The sequence below is a fragment of the Schistocerca nitens genome, chromosome 9, assembly GCF_023898315.1.
Source record: "Schistocerca nitens isolate TAMUIC-IGC-003100 chromosome 9, iqSchNite1.1, whole genome shotgun sequence".
NCBI classification, from domain to species: domain Eukaryota; kingdom Metazoa; phylum Arthropoda; class Insecta; order Orthoptera; family Acrididae; genus Schistocerca; species Schistocerca nitens.
This window is the reverse complement of record NC_064622.1, coordinates 416,248,800-416,269,432: the sequence shown is the minus strand read 5'-3', so window position 1 is coordinate 416,269,432 and position 20,633 is coordinate 416,248,800.

Sequence of the window (20,633 nt, the reverse complement as noted above, 5' to 3'; positions counted from 1 at the left end):
CTTCAGTTGCTCGGTGAGTTTGAATACCTCGCGCACCGACTGCAAACTTACGGCGCCGGCCTTATGGTAAGATTCACCAAAATCGCCCCCTCTGTCCTACTTAACGTGGTCCAACACCCCTTCTCCGATCTGACCGGACTCCTGTCTGCCTAGCGGTGTATGTAGTTATGATTCGTTTCTCTTTCTGTAACGCCAATGGAGGCTGCCTGTGGCTTAATATTGCGGTTCGCTAAATAATGATTTCAGAACATGTCTCTACTTTTCTTACTCCATAATTTCTTTGTAATTAGTGTTAACACACACTCCCATCTTTCCCAGAACCAATAAATCACGTACACACTGCAAGTAGGAACGTTGACGACGCTTTACAAGGTCTGATGCTGAACAGGAAATAAATTTAAAATCCCAGCAACCTGTCGATGTTCAACCACGCCGCTAACTAGGGCCGGGTATCGCAGGAGCTGAGGGAAACAGCTGGGTAAGGTATCGCAGTGTGTGTTGCAGCTTATTCTTCCTGAAAAACTTATTCTTATTTTTGAAATTTGAATAAAATGGCTATCTTTTAACAAAGGCTTCCTGTTTCCTTAATATTGGGCCATGTCTTCAGTTTTATCAAAAATGGTTCAAATGGCTCTGAGCACTATGGGACTCAACTGCTGTGGTCATAAGTCCCCTAGAACTTAGAACTACTTAAACCTAACTAACCTAAGGACAGCACACAACACCCAGCCATCACGAGGCAGAGAAAATCCCTGACCCCGCCGGGAATCGAACCCGGGAACCCGGGCGTGGGAAGCGAGAACGCAACCGCACGACCACGAGATGCGGGCTCAGTTTTATCAGGCGGGATCTAATTGTATTGAAATTAATACTGCTTACAAACACACTGCTCCATATTGTTGAGGATGACAAGGAGTACTGTTTCTGTTTGTATCAGTATTTATAGGTTTCTGATTTTTGTTAATGATTGTAATGTCAACGCTGTTATTACTTTATAGAAATTTCGTAGTTAATTTGCAAAATTGTCTATTTCATCGTTTGTGCCAATGGATAAAATGTTTGTACCACGTACATATCTCTTGTAATAAATGACGCAGTTATTTATGATTTGTTGAGAAAAATTTCTATTCCAACAGTTCAGATAGGCTAACATGATCTCAACAAAAAATTCGCATCGGGCTGCACAATCTCATGCGTGAAGAGACTAATAGTTCCTTTCAACTGTGTACCGGCACTGGCATATACACAGGAGTTCTTTATTAGACAGCACTATTTCCTTTACTTCCTTTTATTCCAGAGATTTTGAAAACGATTCCTTCGCTTGAAAATGTAATTTAATTTGTCAAATATCTCAGCTTTAATCCACTATAACTTCTTTTGTGCAAGCCCGACGAATTTTATGGAAATTGGTGTGGTAGCGAAAGCATATGACCTTACATCCCTGCTTCAGTTTATGTCTGAAAAATGTTCCGACAACCAGTTTCTGCCACCACTTTCGGCAGAGCACATATTTGGCGTCCACCAGTAGACAGATGGAGAAATTCATTAATCTCCCACGTTTATTCCACTCTTTCACGCGTGATCCATCTCAAGTGCAACTAAGCGACAACGCCCTGGCTGTACTGCTAAGTTATCATTATATAAAACGTATTTGCTTATGTGATTAATAACTCATTTATATTCCACCCGTCTGGGAACGTTTCTGTGAATCTGTCGAGCATGAACCACCACGTTGGCGTTAACGTGTTCCCTGATAAATGCCTGTGCACGTCACGAATCGACGAGCTTCGAATTTTAAGTATACGCACGAATACGTTTCTTGTCGTTTAGTTTAGATTCGAAACTATTTTTTAAGGATAATAAAGAATAATATGTGTAAATTTAAGCAAACGTATTTCAAAAACCAGACATTACTGAGCGTTATATACACCAATTAACGGGTTCTAAAAACGATTTGACAGATACACGGAGATTACTTCCGTGCTATTCACTGACATTTAATAAAGGATTTATGATTTAAAAAATAATTAATGAAACACCACTATTGTGGAAGTGTATCACACATTCGATCAGAAATGTAAAAAAACACATACTGAGAAAAATAAGTGTCCAACACTTCCATGGTTTCAGAAACGCAGTGAGTTCGATTTGTCAATATTTGTTCTGATAATAGACTTTTATCAGACGTTTTCGTTATGCGAACAACTGAGACGCTCTCAAACGTACAGAATGCTCTTGATATATCGTAGATGACATTTTTTGCGCCACGAGAGACGAAAAAGTCGTACTGAACTTGTTCTTTTTACTTCGTAGCATATCTGGTTTCCCGTAACTGGGTTCAAAGAACCCGGTTGAATTTCAATGAAACTTCGTACATGTAAAAATGGTTCAAATGGCTCTATGGGCTCAACATCTGGTCATCAGTCCCCTAGACTTAGAACTACTTAAAACTAACCTAAGGACATCACACACATCCATGCCCGAGGCAGGATTCGAACCTGCGACTGCAGCAGCTGCGCGGTTTCGGACTGAAGCGTCGCAGTGGTTAGCACACTGGACTCGCATTCGGGAGGACGACGGTTCAATCCCGTCTCCGGACATCCTGATTTAGGTTTTCCGTGATTTCCCTAAATCGTTTCAGGCAAATGCCGGGATGGTTCCTTTGAAAGGGCACGGCCGATTTCCTTCCCAATCCTTCCTTAACCCGAGCTTACGCTCCGTCTCTAATAACCTCGTTGTCGACGGGACGTTAAACACTAACCACCACCACCATCGGACTGAAGGGCCTAGAACCACTTGGCCACAGCGGCCGGCCGTACACCATGTAAATGATTAGAGCTGCAATTCTGTGACAGGTTCAATGGCCATCAGTGCAATACTGCATTACCGTTGTTCATATTTAATGTTGTTACCCGGATTGGCTGGGTATACAGGGTGTAACAAATGTACAGCACAATTTGCAAAACGCATTCCTCACACAGACGAAGAAATCAAGTTTTAGGGACATAGATATGGAAACTGTTTCCTTGTTACAACTCATTTTCTGCAACTCATTAATCAAGGGAAACACGCATGAACAGAACGCACCAGCATACCAAATGCAACTCTCCCTCACAGGAGACGTTCCATTTGCCCTCCGTGATCATTGATACATGCACCAACGCGCCGTCGCAGTGAATCCCGGATACGATGGTGTGTCTCTGGAGTATTGCGTATGGTTTCGCAGCCTTCCATAATACGGGCACGGAGACTCTGAACAGCTTGCATTGGGGTTCCATACACAAAAGCTTTCAAATGTGCACACAAATGAAAGTCCAGTGGAAACAGGTCCGGAGAGTGTGAAGGCCAGGCAGTTAGTTCATGTCTACCCACCCATGTGTTACCGTATCTGGTATTTAGAAGCCGATGGACGTTACCACTAAAATAAGGAGGTGCTCCATCGTGCTTGGAGTACATGTTTTGTCGCACAGCTAAAGACACATCTGCTGACAGGTTAGTTAGAACATCCTCAACGAAATGATAAATTTGCCCGTTGAGCCTGGTTGGGAGAAAGTGAGGCCCTACCAAACAGTCACCAACAATGCCGACCTAAACACTGACAGAAAATAGTCTTCACGGGTTTGCAGCTGGATAACGTTGTGCAAATTCCACAATATTACCACAGAGCAACTGTCCGACATCTTCACGTGGTTCAACCTTGCTGGTGGCTAGGTACGACTGACGGTAGCCGCACGTCGACGCCCTGTATACAGGGTGTTACAAAAAGGTACGGCCAAACTTTCAGGAAACATTCCTCACACAGAAATAAAGAAAAGATGTTATATGGACATGTGTCCGGAAACGCTTAATTTCCATGTTAGAGCTCATTTTAGTTTCGTCAGTATGTACTGTACTTCCTCGATTCACCGCCAGTTGTCCCAGTTGAAGGAAGGTAATGTTGACTTCGGTGCTTGTGTTGACATGCGACTCATTGCTCTACAGTACTAGCATCAAGCACATCGGTACGTAGCATCAACAGGTTAGTGTTCATCACGAACGTGGTTTTGCAGTCAGTGCAATGTTTGCAAATGCGGAGTTAGCAGATGTCCATTTGATGTATGGATTAGCACGGGGCAATAGCCATGGCGCGGTACGTTTGTATCGAGACAAATTTCCAGAACGAAGGTGTCCCGACAGGAAGACTTTCGAAGAAATTGATCGGCGTCTTAGGGAGCACGGAACATTCCAGCCTATGACTCGCGACTGGGGAAGACCTAGAACGACGAGGACACCTGCAATGGACGAGGCAATTCTTCGTGCAGTTGACGATAACCCTAATGTCAGCGTCAAAGAAGTTTCTGCTGTACAAGGTAACGTTGACCACGTCACTGTATGGATAGTGCTACGGGAGAACCAGTTGTTTCCGTACCATGTACAGCGTGTGCAGGCACTATCAGCAACTGATTGGCTTCCACGGGTACACTTCTGCGAATGGTTCATCCAACAATGTGTCAATCCTCATTTCAGTGCAAATGTTCTCTTTACGGATGAGGCTTCATTCCAACGTGATCAAATTGTAAATTTTCAGAATCAACATGTGTGGGCTGACGAGAATCCGGACGCAGTTGTGCAATCACGTCATCAACACAGATTTTCTGTGAACGTTTTGGCAGGCATCGTTGGTGATGTCTTGAATGGGCCCCATGTTCTTCCACCTACGCTCAATGGAGCACGTTATCATGATTTCATACGGGATACTCCACCTGTGCTGCTAGAATATGTGTCTTTACAATTACGACACAACATGTGGTTCATGCACGATGGAGCTCCTGCACATTTCAGTCGAAGTGTTCGTACGCTTCTCAACAACAGATTCGGTGACCGATGGATTGGTAGAGGCGGACCAATTCCATGGTCTCCACGCTCCCCTGACCTCAACCCTGTTGAATTTCATTTATTGGGGCATTTGAAAGCTCTTGTCTACGCAACCCCCGTACCAAATGTAGAGACTCTTCGTGCTCGTATTGTGGACGGCTGTGATCGCCATTCTCCAGGGCTGCATCAGCGCATCAGGGGTTCCATGCGACGGAGGGTGGATGCATGTATCCTCGCTAACGGAGGACATTTTGATCATTTCCTGTAACAAAGTGTTTGAAGTCACGCTGGTACGTTCTGTTCCTGTGTGTTTCCATTCCATGATTAATGTGATTTGAAGAGAAGTAATAAAATGAGCTCTAACATGGAAAGTAAGCGCTTCCGGACACATGTCCACATAACATATTTTCTTTCTTTGTGTGTGAGGAATGTTTCCTGAAAGTTTGGCCGTACCTTTTTGTAACACCCTGTATAGAACATGCGCGCGAAGAATTCGCAGGCGCGAAAATCACGCATGCCCATTGATTTACAGATAGGTGGTGGCATACTAAAACGCCCTCTGCCGAAACTCACAGAGCGACCCTCCTGCGCGTTCGCTGTACGCTGTGTTTACTAACAGTGCGGCCAAACATCACTCACTTAAAAACTATACTAGACGAATGTTATGACGGATCTCTCGTCGAAAAAATCTTAATTTTCTCGTCTTGATTTAATATCAGCCAATGCAGGGTTGCAGGCTGTGCTCAGTTAAAATCCCGTATACCTGTTGATGAGATTATCGGCTGTGCGGATATGTATTGCTTCCTTAATGACGCAATACCAGAAAGATGATACCGGGGATAAAACTTCCGTCTTTTCAAAAATCATGCGATGTCCTGTATTCAGTGTTCCGCAATTTCCGAATTCTCCGGTTGACCCCTAGATGCGTATGAAACTGAGGAGCTACTTGACTGAGAAGTAGCGGCTCCGTTCTCGGAAACTGACCTACTGCCGGGAGAGTGGTGTGCTGACCACATGCCCCTCCATCCAGAGGTGCCTGTGAGCTGATGACACGGCGGCCAGTCGGTACCTTTGGGCATGTCCTGTGCGGGAGGAGAGTTTAGGTGCCTATGACGCTGATGTTCATCGCAGCGTTCTTGTACAGAGCGACATGTCTGGCCCATATACGCTGCACCACATTGACAAGGAATATTTGACACACCACATTTACTCAGGCCAAGGTGATCCTTAACCGATCCCAGCAGGTTCCTCAGTTTTGCATATGCTCAAAAAACACAATGTCATATCTTCCGAGGACTGCTCAGATTCTTGACGACATGGCACCAAAATACCGCAAAAAGGCCAAAGTGGTAGGTGTCTTCGTATCTTCATTCTGCTCCATAGACTGAACTCGGTTGGCCTTAATGCATTACCTATCTGTCTCTAAGAATAACCGTTTTGTCGGAACACTATCTTCAAATGTTGTATTTCACTCTATAGGCTTCCAGGATCAGATACCACATGCGCTCTATGAACTAACGTATGTAATGCACTACCGCATTGTGCTGAATGATGGCAGCTTGTGGCCTGCAGATATAGGTCTGTAAGCGCTGGCTTGCGGTAGACGCTGTGTCCCAATGCTCCATCTGCTTTCCTCAGAAGCGAAATGTCAAGAAAAAGTAAAGTACCATCTTTTTCCACTTCCATTGAGAAGTTTAAATTCGGATGGAGCGAATTCAGATGCTGAAGAAACGTAGGTAAAGTATCAAGTCCATGTGGCACACCACAAATGTATCATCCACATACCGCAGAAAACAAGAGGGTTTGAGAGTGGCTTACTGTAGTGCTTTTTCTTCAGGCTCCTCAATAAAATAACTGGCGACCACCGCAGGCAGAGGGCTTCCCTTGATGACACCGTTCACTTGTTCAAAATATTGGTCTTGAAATAAGAAGTATGTTTAAGTAAGCACGTGTCTAAATTATGCTACTATGTCCTCCTCAAGCTTGTTGCTAATGAGCTCTAAAGAGTCCTGCAAAGGCACCTTTGTAAATAAAGACACAAAATCGAAACTTACTAAGAGATCCACAATTGCAGTCTAAGAGTTTTCAAGAGACCTATGAAATCTTCAGAGTTTCGAATATGATGGTCGTACCTGCCTACGAGAGGTCCCAATAGTAATGTGAGATATTTGCGCAACGTGATCCGGCGGCAAACCCGTGAAGACTATTTACAACATATCCGCCGGTAAAGCTTGAAGAGTCACTTTGACAGAAAAAATTTGTGGATGACTTGCTTCGACAGTTGCGTAAGGATTGAGGTCTGCCCATACACTCCCATTGTGAAAATTTACAATTTCATCTCGTTGAAACGACGCCTCATCTGTGAGCAGCATTGTTACACTAAAATTAGGATTAACACTTTGTGAATAAACCATTCGCAGAAGAGAACCCGCGCAAGAAAATCAACTGCTAATAGTGTCTGCAAACGCTGTAAATAGTATGGATACAGCTGGTCCTCGTGTGACACTCGCCAGACAGTCGTGTGGTCAATATTCAGTGTTGCAGCTACGTATCTCGTACAGATACTGCGGGTCGTCGTCAACAGCATGGAGAACTGCCGCCTCCCACTGCGGCGTGCTCGTTCTTCTAGGTCTCCCTCGATCACGAGTATCACTCTTAAATTCCTGATCGTTCCCAAGACTACGGTCAATGGTTTCAAACATTTTCCTGCCGACGTACCTTCGTCCTGGAAATCTCTCCCAGTTCAAACGTTGAGCTCGAGCGCCATTGACGTCAGCTGATCCATACATCAAATGCTCGTCTGCCATCTCTGCAATTTGTGTACACTGCCACGGCACGTGTCAAGTCTGTGATTCACTCTACGTAGTAACACGTATGCTTGCAACGATCGTACTGATCGCTGGAGCAGTTGATGTTACCTGTAAACAAGCTGTGACGTACTTCGCTTGGCAACAGAGACGTAAAATAAAACACTGGCGGTGCACAACGTAACATGACGTCAGGTGTGCATGTTCGCCACGATTAAAACCTTCTGTTCTTCTGTGTCTTCCCATGACTGATGAGTTGGAGAAAATAAGTTGTAACGTGGAAACGAAGCGTTTACAGACCCATGTTCATATAACATAATTTCTTCGTCTACTTGTGAGGAATTTGCTCTGAAATTTATGCCGCACAGTTATGTTACTACCTGTATATCGGTCGGAAACTAGCTGCAGATGGACTAGGGTGTTACCGTCCCAGACGTAGGCGGCCGTTAACATACCAACAGAAACGGCTGCGCTTCGAGAGGTGCATTTACCGGGAATCATGTGCTCCTGATGAATTGCGTCGCATCGTACTCACCGATGAATCACGATTCTGCACAATCCCAGATGACCACCGTCGGCGAGTGTCGCGGCGACCTGAGGAGATATTCCGTTCTCAAGTTTTTGAGAGGCACAGTTATGTTACTGCTGGCGTCGTAGTGTGGGGATCCATCGTGTGTGACTCGAGGTCACGGCTGGTGGTGATTGGTGGGACTCGACGACACAACTGTACGTCAAAGATACCCAGTGTCCGCGTGTGTCACCACTCGTGTGACAGTACCATGGCGCCATTTTTCAACAGGACAATGCTCGTCTCACAAGACGGGTGTCTCTGTGAACTGTCTGCGTAAAGTTGAGGCACAACAAGATCTCCAGCTCTGTATCCGACAGAACATGTGTGACCTTGGAAATTTACGCAGAAGATGCATTCTTCATTCATTAGTCTCCATGAGCGTGTTGGAATACTCGTCCCAGGGAAATACTGCGTACTTAGGGGCTGTTACAATATAGTTTTCACATAAAACGTGGAAACATGGATAAAATCGTAAATAAAATCATAAAATGCACAATGTTCTACATATTTCATTCCTTGCACTTTTCTTCCCATTGTGTACCATGTTCATCCCAATTCTAGTGACAGGGTATAGGCCAGAGAAGTTCCCAATTGGACCTTGTGTTAGGCCATTACCTGCTTGCCATACAAGTAAGTAAAACCTCTAGAAAATTGACTGGGGTATTGGAGCATTTTTAATTTTTTACTGTCATTTTAACCCAGACAATAAAGTAGAAGCTAGTGACTGCAGGTCAGTTAGTGCGTAAAAGAGAGTAAATTGGATGACTTGCTCCACAGTTTTTCTTCTCCTACACCAACTTGTGAAGCACTTGTGTTTTCCATCTTCTTTATAGTTTCAAAACACGGACCCTTAAGAAGCGTATTGACGCATTTAAGCTTTGGTGCTGGCCGAGGATGCTGCAGATAAAATGGACTGAAAGAAGAACAACTCATTGTCTCCAGGAGCTTTTCTTCTTGTGTGAACCAAAAGATTCTCCTGTTCTTTGGTCATATCGTCAGAAGAGATGGACAAAACGTAAGGAAATTAATCGTGGAAGGAAGATCGAGGGTAAGAGACCGGAGGGGGGAGAGAGGGGGGGGGGGAGGGGTGAGAGCAGCAAGCAGTTCCTGGCAGATGGTTCGTCCAACCACCTTCACAATAATTCTCTTTTATTCCAATTACAAGAAGTGCGCGGAAAAAACGAACGCCTATATCTTTCCGTGTGATCTCTGAGTTTCCTTATTTTCTTATGACGATCGTTTCTCTCTTTGTAAGTCGGCGTCAACAAAATATTTCAGGTGTTAGGAGGAGAAAGGTAGTGACTGAAATTTCGTGAAAAAGATTCCGCCGCAACGAGAAACTCCTTTGTTATAATGATGCCCACTCCAAATCTTGTATCATGTCAGTGATACCCTCTCCCCTATTTCGCGATAATACAAAACATGCTGCTCTTTGAACTCTGAAATCAAGATCTGCGTTCTACCTCTTCAGCTGGCTCTAAGACAAGCTTGTAACCGTCCGGTTGAAGATGCTTGTACGAGGGGTCACCACCCTCAACAATGAGCACACGACTTGTGACCATGATGACTCCAACGAGTGTTGGAAATCCAGCTCATTACAGAGTCTTAGTTCGCCGCAGAGGATTCCAAATGAATTGGTAGAGACACAAAGAGGGTTTCCACCTGGGAATAAATGTAGGAGGACATCAGTTTCAGCATTTGCCTTTAATCAAGGGAAGGCATCCAAAAACCTTGGCCTGAACTGGAGAATTGGAGCTAATTTCAGTTTATTTCTGCAACAATATTGTTCATTATTGTAGATAAAAACAAAAAAACTATGTGTGTGTGTGTGTGTGTGTGTGTGTGTGTGTGTGTGTGTGTGTGTGTGTGTAATTAATGTAATGAACGAGTGTTGTACAATGACCACTGACATTACAGTAACATTATAACATTTTAAAGTCTGGTTTGGTGGACCTCGTAGTCCTCTATGGCGATAAGAAACATAGACGCAATTTTTTTTGTGTGACAGAGGCAGTTACTTATTAAAATATATCGACACAAAGTGTACCAGCTTCTACTTTCTTCAGCTCCTATAACTGCCATGAAAGTTATTTGCTGATGTCCTATCACCCTGTACCTTGTCCTTGTCAAACTCTTTCACTTGTTCCTCTCCTCTACGATTCTGAGGAGAACCTCATCTTTTTTTTTTTTTTTTTTTTTTTTTTTTTTTTTTTTTTTTTTTTTAAATCGCATCAGTCAATCTAAAGTAAGTTTGCAGGCATTCGTAGCGATTATCTCGATTAGCTAACATCACATTCCTCTTCAGTATCTTCTACACGATCAACGTTCCCACCCCCTCCCCTTGCTGAGATTCTCTCCAGGATCTTCTCGTGTTCACTATCCTAGAAAAATTTACCTTCAATGCTTCTTTAGGAAAACACCTCAAACTCTGTCTTATTTTCCTGTTTTCTCATAGTCCATAATTCACTTCTACACAACGCTGTGTTTCGAACGTACATTCCCAGAAATTTATTCTTCAAATGAAGCCCGTGTTTGATACTAATAAAATTCATTTGATCAGGAATGCCCTCTGTACCTGCTTTTTAAGTACTTTTTTCTTCGTCTGTCATGTGTTACTTTGTTTCCGGAATAGCTGAATTCCTTTCATTTTTTTCGCCATTTTTGATGTCTGCCGCTACTCTCATTTCTGCTGGTCTTCATTACTTTCGTCTTTCTTCGGTTTACTTTCGATCCGCCTACTCGATTGTTCGTTCCATTTAACATGTCCTGGAATTCTTCCTCACTTTCAATACACTTAGCATTGTCATCAGCTATCGCTATTGATAGCATTTGCCGCGAATTTTAAGGAACTTTCTTCCATTTACGTCAGTGTTTGTTCGATGTATGAATTAAACACAGTCAACAATATGCAACATCTCCACTCGAAATTACCTTGCTAAAATGACGAGCTCTGATTTCCCTTATTTTGTCATGGTCATTGTTTCTTCCTTTGTAGGTCGGTGTCAACAAAATATTTTCGCTTCCGAGGAGAGAGTTGGTGATTGGAATTTCGTGAGAAGATTACGCCGCAACGAAAAACGCCTTTGTTTTAATGATGTCCACCCGAAATCTTGTATCATTTCATTGACACTCTCTCCCCTATTTCGCGATGATACAAAACGTGCTGCCCTTTGACTTTTTCGATATACTCCGTCAATTCTGTCTGGTAAGTGTCCCACACCGTGCAGCAGTATTCTAAACGAGGACGGACAAGCGTGGTGTAGGTAGTGTCTTTAGCAGATCTGTTACATTTTGTAAGTGTCCTGCCAATAGAACGCAGTCTTTGATTAGCCTTCACCACAACATTTTCTGTGTGTTACTTCCAATTTAAGTTGTTCGTAATTGTAATTCCTAGGTAATTAGTTGAATTTACGGCCTTTAGATTTGACAGATTTATCGTGTAATCGAAGTTTAAAGGATTCCTTATCGCAGTCATGTGATGACCTCACACTATACGTTATTTATGGTTAATTGCCAATTTTCATACCATACAATTATCTTTACTAAAGATTTGCAGTTTGACCTTCTGAAGACTTTACTAAATAAACGACAGCCTCATCTGCAAATAACCTAAGACGGCTGTTCAGATTGTCTCATAAATCGTTTATATAGATGAGGAAGAGCATAGGGCCTATAACGTTACCTTGGGGAACGCCAGAGATCACTTCTGTTCTACTCGATTACTTCCCGCCAGTTACTACTAACTGTTGTGACCTCTCTCACACGAGGCCGTCCATGTGTGCACTTCAGGCGCGTCTGTCAAAACTTCTGTCCATTCCCCTCGCTTCTTTTAAAGCAGAGCCCCTCTTAGATTTTAGGTCTCTAAATCTGCTGAATGAAACCATAGTTTTCATGGACGCAAAAATATGTTTAATGCCATGCTGTAATGTGTGCCACTGCGCTTCATCGGAATCACAGTGCAATGCTTATACACAATACATTCTGAATAAAAACGCGTTGTCGCCTTGTATTTGTGTCTATCTCAGTCCACACTCTTGCTCAGACCCACCTCGTTGTCCGAAGTAACTCCACGTTCCTAGTGTGTCTGTTATTAACTCTTTCCGTTCTCAACTATTAGCTAATCAGAAGAAAGGAAAGGCTACACTTCGCCATAAGAACGTGCTGTGGGCAGCGGACGGGAGACGACAAACTGTCATTATGTCATCCCCCACACATTCAGTAAGTGATCACAACGCAACAAGCAACCCAGTAGGTAATTTTAAGCAACACTGCGCCATGTTACCTTTCCAAAAGGGCCAACTAGCCACATACACTACTGGCCATTAAAATTGCTACACCAAAAAGAAATGCAGATGATAAACGGGTATTCATTGGAGAAATATATTATACAAGAACCGACATGCGATTACATTTTCACGCACTTTGGGTGCATACATCCTGAGAAATCAGTATCCAGAACAACCACCTCTGGCCTTAATAACGGCCTTGATACGCCTTGGCATTGAGTGAAACGGAGCTCGGATGGCAAAACCACAGTTCATCAAGAGTAGTGACTGGCGTATTGTGACGAGCCAGTTGCTCGGCCACCATTGACCAGACGTTTTCAGTTGGTGAGAGATCTGGAGAATGTGTTGGCCAGGGCAGCAGTCGAACATTTTCTGTATCCAGAAAGGCCCGTACAGGACCTGCAGCATGCAGTCGTGCATTATCCTGCTGAAATGCAGGGTTTCGCAGGCATCGAATGAAGGTAGAGCTACGGGTCGTAACACATCTGAAATATAACGTTCACAGTTCAAAGTGCCGTCAATGCGAACAAGAGGTGACCGAGACGTGTACCCTCATACCATCATGCCGGGTGATACGCCAGTATGGCGATGACGAATACATGCTTCCAATGTGCGTTCACTGCGATGTCGATAACACGGATGCGACCATCATGATGCTGTAAACAGAACCTGGATTCAACCGAAAAAATGACGTTTTGCCATTCGTGCACCCAGGTTCGTCGTTGAGTACACCATGGCAGGCGCTCCTGCCTGTGATGCAGCCTCAAGCGTAACCTCAGCCATGATCTCCAAGCTGATAGTCCATGCTGCTGCAAACGTCGTCGAACTGTTCGTGCAGATGGTTGTTGTCTTGCAAACGTCCCCATCTGTTGACACAGGGATCGAGACGTGGCTGCACGATCCTTTACAGCCATGCGGATAAGATGCCTCTCATCTCGACTGCTAGTGATACGAGGCCGTTGGGATCCAGCACGGCGTTCCGTATTACCCTCCTGAACCCACCGATTCCGTATTCTGCTAACAGTCATTGGATATCGACCAACGCGAGCAGCAATGTCGCGATACGATAAACCGCAATCGCGATAGGCTACAAGCCGACCTTTAGCAAAGTCGGAAACGTGGTGGTACGCATTTTCCTCCTTACACGAGGCATTACAACAACGTTTCACCACTCAACGCCGGTCAACTGCTGTTTGTGTATGAGAAATCGGTTGGAAAGTTTCTTCATGTCAGCACGTTGTAGGTTTCGCCACCGGCGCTAACCTTGTGTGAATGCTCTGAAAAGCTAATCATTTGCATATCACGGCATCTTCTTCCTGGTCTATCATTTTTAATGGCCAGTAGTGTATTTATAAGCAGGGGCAAAAGACTAAATTTCTGCCTTAATGTCACTAATCAACTTTCATTGGTGGTCTTCCATGCTTACTTTTCCCTCTCGCTTCCTTCACCCGAGTTTTTCTATCGCATACATTTATTTTTCTGAGCACGTCTTGCACAATTTACATTGTCGAATGCTTTTTCTAGGTCTACAAATCCTAGGAAGGGCTTCTGTTCGGTTATCAAAGGCTGTAAGAGCCGCCATGTGGAAAGACGGTCTCGTGGCCCTAGTAAGCTTCCCGCTTTGCGGACGCATTGAGGCCTGCCTCTTCTGCGGCGGACGGAGCCCGCAGTATCCAGAACGCTGTTAGGCGTCTGCTGAGTCTCGCGGGGCTCGTTTGGGAGTGGTGCGGAGGACGCGCTATCGCCGGAACGCATCTTTCCGGTGTTGCGTGTCTACGCACCAGACTGTGGCACAGCAAACCGGTCCCAGAGACGGATAACGATCCGACGTTCCGAGCAGACGGCTCCGCCGCTTCCGTGAAGCACGTGCGTGCTCAAGACGCACACTGTCCTTTTAAAAATGAGGTTGATTCTGATGTCATCCCTCATGACTCTTGTGGGTGTTACCATTTCAAGCAGGAGTCAATGACCAAAACGAAGGACCGAACAGCATGAAAGATATTTAAAATGCTTCTTACAAGTATTAAAACATCCCTATTTATATCACTATTTGCATTTCATTTTATTGAAATAAAAATCGTCATTAGTCTGGAATGAAACATATTGGTTTGCTTTCTATATCAAAACAGTTCACTGCAAAAGATATTGACATGTTAATATTACTTACCTCATTTGTTGGTTTCCATTGACACCTGTAGGTGTCGTCTGCTAGTACATTTTCCAGATATTCTTCTGGAGCACTCTGATGTTTTGGCTTAATTTGATACTGTGAAACTTATTTTCGCAGCGCAATGACTGCTACATTAAATTGCGGGCTTTCAGCCGCATAAAACCTACTTCGTATTGGTCTGCACCATAACACGTATTTTTACGTGAAAAAACAGTGAAATACAGCACCACTACAGTTTTTGTGTTTTGTGTGAGTAGTGTTGCCAAATTTGCTGTTAGTCGTAGTTTTCATTTTACATTAAATACTCTATTGATGTATGGTTTGGCGGTTCAGTCCGGAACCGCGTGACTGCTACGGTCGCAGGTTCGAATCCTGCCTTGGACATGGATGTGTGTTATGTCCTTATGTTAGTTAGGTTTAAGTAGTTTTAAGTCTAGGGGACTGATGACCTCAGTGCTCAGAGCCATTTGAATCATTTTGATGTATGGTTTGTTGTACGAGGACTATTCGGAAAGTGAGGAATGATTGGTCGCGAAATGGAAACCACAGTGAAAATCCGATGAAGCTTTGTGCAGATACATTGCGCAGTGTGTCTAGTATGCCAGTAGACATCGTCGCGCGTCGTTCTTCTCAGTTATGTGCGCACAAAGATGCCTAGAAAATGTCGTCCGCCGAGTACGAGTGCCTGCCGTGAAATTGTGCCTGATTTCATGCAACCCCATATAAGGTAACTGTCATGCATTTACTTCTCCATTATGGTTCTCGGCTGCACACAGCACGGGCGATGAGGACGCCCCTGCGGTATTTTCAAGGAGAAGTGGTCGTTTACCCACCATAAAGCCCGCACCTGGGTCGCCCTGGGTTTCATCTCTGCTCAAAACCACCTCTCGCTATGACGACCACATTTTGGTACAGACAACGAGCTGCAGTCCAGCGTAGAAAACTGTCCGAAAGGACAGAATGGCGAGGGTAGTGAAAAGTTGGTAAAACACTACGACACATTTCTAAGTTTCCGATGTTATTTATAACCCGTCTTGATTTCAAAAAAATGTTTAATCACATGACCGGTTTCGGTTCATCTAGAACCATCTTCAGATCTGTAAACGATAATGATACTAATTTGCTATTTCACAAATGCAAACCTTTTTCATCCTATCCAATAAACATCAAATGTACCAGAACGTACCTGCAGTTTCAGTTACAGGAGTAACCCGTCCATACACAGTAACCTTCATTTGTTGCGTCACATAAAATTGGTTGGCAGAATGCACTTCATTTATATTGATTATAAAACTATTACTGACAGGTGTCGTCTGGTACATTTGTTACATTACATATATACATACTGTATTAAGTAGACTTTTGTAATTTACTTTTATCTTTAAAAATACTTAATTAAAATCTGTAGATGTCAAGGTTAAAATCTGTGCTTATCAACACTAAAATACACAGTAAAATTATCATTTTTATACGATCTAAAACAAAGGGCGATTTCTATATCCATGGCGCTGGTGTAGACTTGTTTTCCTCGATGGTCTACTTCCGTGATTCCCGCTATTTCGTAGTTGTGCCGCGATCCACCCAGTCGTCTGACGTCCATCGCCGTGGGCAAGAGGGCTTCAGGCGCTGCACGCATCTTCCAACTTCCCCACTATGCACCATCTCTCATCCCTCTGCCTGGACCTCCACACGCAACAGTTGTCATTTCAGTAAGTCGTCATAAATACTAAAATAGGCGTTATGATTGAACTCGCTTTGCTCGTTGAGGAAATTGGCATTGGGGGAAGTAATTGAACTAGTGGAAATGTTGGAAAATGCCTTGTCGTTCAATTACTTACTTTCAATGGTAAAATTTATCAACAGAGAGACGCGTTGGCAATGGGGAACAGTTTAGCTGGGACGCTGGCTGACATTTTTGTAAACCACTTGGAAAACGAATTATTTGATTAAAATCCTGATACCGCTGAGGAAATCGCATATCACAGCAGATATGTTGACGACTCTCTTTTATTATACAAAGGAGATAAAAATGATATCGAAAACGTAGCGCAAAAAATGAGCTCTCAACCCCCGAAAATTAGATTCACTATGGATTTTGAGGAAGACAACCGTATAGGTTACTTGAATTTAACACTAATAAAGAAAGATGAAAAGCATGAATTTAGCATATTCAGAAAAGATATGTGTACAGATTTAGTTATCAATGAGCGCTCTAGTCACCCACCGCGATACAAATGGTCATATTTTACTTCGATGGTATACAGCTCGAAGGTGAAGCTAACTATTGGGGGGAAAAAACAGTTTTGATTTTGCTTTCCATTTTGAGACCGATCATTCTTTACTCTCTGAACAACCCTCGTATACTGTAAGTAACTGATATGAAGAATATTGTTGAACCTGACGATCAAAAATCTAAATGCTGAGTAGGTGCAATATTTCATTGCATTTCACGTCAAGAAATATATTCTGTTGCAAACAAATACGAAAAACAAAAAAGGAAGCAATATCGGGATTAACGTCCCGTTGACATCAAGGTCATTAGAGGCCGAGCAATGCCTCGGGTTCTATCAAGAGTGAGGAAGAAAATCGGCTGCGCCCAACCCAGCATTTGCCTCGAGCGATTTAGGGAAATCACGGAAAACCTAAATCTCAATGGCCGGACGCTGGTTTGAAGCGTCGTCCTTCCGAATACAAATCCAGTGTGCTAACCATTGTGCCACCTCCCTCGGTAAACCAACACGAAAATAAGCCAAAAATACCCATGGAATGTGCAATTAGGTGACGTCTACAAATGTAAGCCTAAATATGGGAAAAAATATTGTAATTATAAATTACACATAGATATATTGGTTAACAACTGTTTTAGATCTCGAAAGCAAACCGGAGTTGTAAATATGTTCATTCCAGATCAATGATGAGGTTTTACAGGGTGACAGTTAACGAGCTATGTGAAATAAAATCGTCATAACTTCTGAAGGGTTTGCGTTAGGACGTTCAAACTGATCGGTTGGCCGCGGGGCATGATGGGAATTACTATGCGCTGTATGGTTTGGTTTAGTGACGAAGCCCACTTTCATTTGGATGGAATCCTCAATAAGCAAAACTGACGCATTTGGGGGACTGAGAATCCGCATTTCGCGATCGAGAAGTCTCTTCACTCTCGACGGGTGACTGTGTGGTGTGCGGTGCCCAGTCAAGGGGTAACCGGTGCGATATTGCTTTGCTGGCACATTGACTACCGAACGGTATGTGAACCTTTTAGATGATGATTTCGTCCTCGTTATCCAAAGTGACCCTGATTTCGACAAGATGTGTTTCATGCAAAACGGAGCTCGACCCATTGAAGCAGGAAAGTGTTTGATGTCTGGAGGAGCACTTTGGGGACCGCATTTTAGCTCTGGGGTACCCAGAGGTCACTAGCAACGGCCTCGATTAGCCGCCATATTTTCCGGATCTGAACACGTGCGACTTCTTTTTGTGGGACTATATTAAAGACAGGGTATGCAGCAATAACCCCAAAACCATTGCCGAGCTGAAAACAGCCCTTTAGGAGGTCATCGACAGCAGCTGTGTACCGGTACTTCAGAGCTATTCGTGTGCGTCAAATCATCGCCAATAATGGCAGGCATATCGAACACGTCATAACCTAAATCCGAATATGTGGCGTAAATACATCTGCATCTACGTGATTACTCTGCTATTCACAATAAAGTGCCTGGCAGAGGATTCAATGAACCATCTTCAAGCTGTCTCTCTACCGTTCCAGTCTCGAACGGCGCGCGGGAAAAACGAGCACTGAAATAAGTGCACGCCGTGGTCCGTAACTAATTTACGTTTTTCCTTCTCATGTAGTTCAGTAATTGTCGCCCTGTATATCAGTAAAACATGTAAGGCTGCAAAATAAGAGTAAATAACTGTAAATCAACTGCAACTATGGCCACCCTAATGAACAATTTAAGTCTACTGAAATAGAAGTAAAAAAGAGTTTCAAACCATACAGAGCTTTTGTGTTTTAAAGCTAGTCCCACACTCCTCTTAAAAGAACCTGAAACATCAGCAGGAACCAAGTGCTGCACAACTTCGTTTGATCAAAAGTATCCCGCCACCCCTATGTGATGCGGAACTGACCAATAGACTTCACGAGGGGAGACCCACCAGCATCAAGAGAGTCAGAGAGCATTTGCGGCGGTGCGGACTCTGAAATTGTCACTGTCTTTCGTCGTACTATTCACTTGCAAAAGTTCCACCTACCTCAGTAGGCGTCAGTTCACCATCCCATTTCTCTGCAAACGTAGGTACTATTAGTACGTCGAAAAAGCAGCGTTGATAAAACGACGCCTATACTTACGTTGCAAAGTCCGCGTTACTCTACTAGCCAGCTATCCTGTAAATATCTTATGATAATTTTCGGGCGGAAGGTGGTTGCTTCATTCCTTCAGTAAAAACTCTAATACAAGTCTTTTATTTCCTTCAGCTCAAATGAAAAAAAAAACCTGCCATGAAGCATTCAAGTACTTAACTAACAAAACTAGTGCTCTCAGTTCACAGTTCATGCAATCCACATCACACGCAAAGCAGGTAAAATTCTGGTTCAAATGTTTCAAGTGGCTCTGAGCACTATGGGACTTAACTTCTGAGGTCATCAGTCCCTTAGAACTATTTAAACCTAACTAAGCTAAGGACATCACACACATACATGCCCGAGGCAGGATTCGAACCTGCGACCGTAGCGGTCGTACGGCTCCAGACTAGCGCCTAAAACCGCTCGGCCACCCTGGCCGGCCTAAAATTCTGGCTAAGTCATACCCAAATAATTACACGATCTTACAGTCAAAGTTCCACTACTTACAGTGAGTTTCACATTCTGTAGTTTTCAGTGGATTTCTTTAAAAGAAACTGCTCGCCAAATATTCCACATACGAAAACAGAACATGCCACGCCACATTTACACACAGACCGAAACTTCACACGTGGTAAACTTTTCAACAAAACAATTCCAAATCTTCCAACTTTCACCAAACTGTCCGTAAATTCAACTGCGTTCATGGCAACACAATCTGGACGCGAAAAACCAATTACTTCTTCATTTTACACATAATCAAGACTGAAAAGTTCAACATGACCTGCACGTCCAATAGCCGACTTACGACTCTCTTGATGCTGCTTTTTCCACAGCATATCTATCATGCGGTGCTCGGGAAACTGCTTAACTCTGATTGGCCGATCACTTTGTCTTCCCACTCAGAGGAATTTTCCGAGATCATTCTTGCAACAAAACTGGCCTGCGCCAGTCACTATTCACAGATGCATTTACGTCATTCCAACATGCAAATACTAATATAAGATTTAATAAAACCAACGAAAAGAAAATTAATCTAGAAATAAATTCAGAATATTTTACTTTATACCGATATTCTGGCTGTCTCATTACAAAAGCAAGTACACTTTGACATAAGTCATCAGCAATGTGGGTGCAAACATCTTTCCCACTCTATGACTGCGTAATGCATTACATAAAATTAATCGTGACATTTAACGTATGCTTCTCATACACTCTCACATTTACTCTCATTTATTCCCACAACAACATAAGACACAAATAATAATTTTATCTGATTCGTACATTACGAAAATGAAAAGCAGTTAAAGTTTTTCAATTAAAATCTGGATTAAATAATTCTGCCTATTGGCAGTTCTGGTTACGTTTTTAAATGATACCAAAAGATAAACTGTCATAGTTCATAAGTGAGTTTAATTCCCTAAGTGTCGGTCTCCAAAACTACGATAGTTACAACTTTGAAATTTTTATACGATCTTGTCCTGAATAACAAAAACTAGTGTACCGATTTTGAAAATGATTGAATAATATTTAATATAGTTTATTTACATTCGTGTTGTTGTTGTGGTCTTCAGTCCTGAGACTGGTTTGATGCAGCTCTCCATGC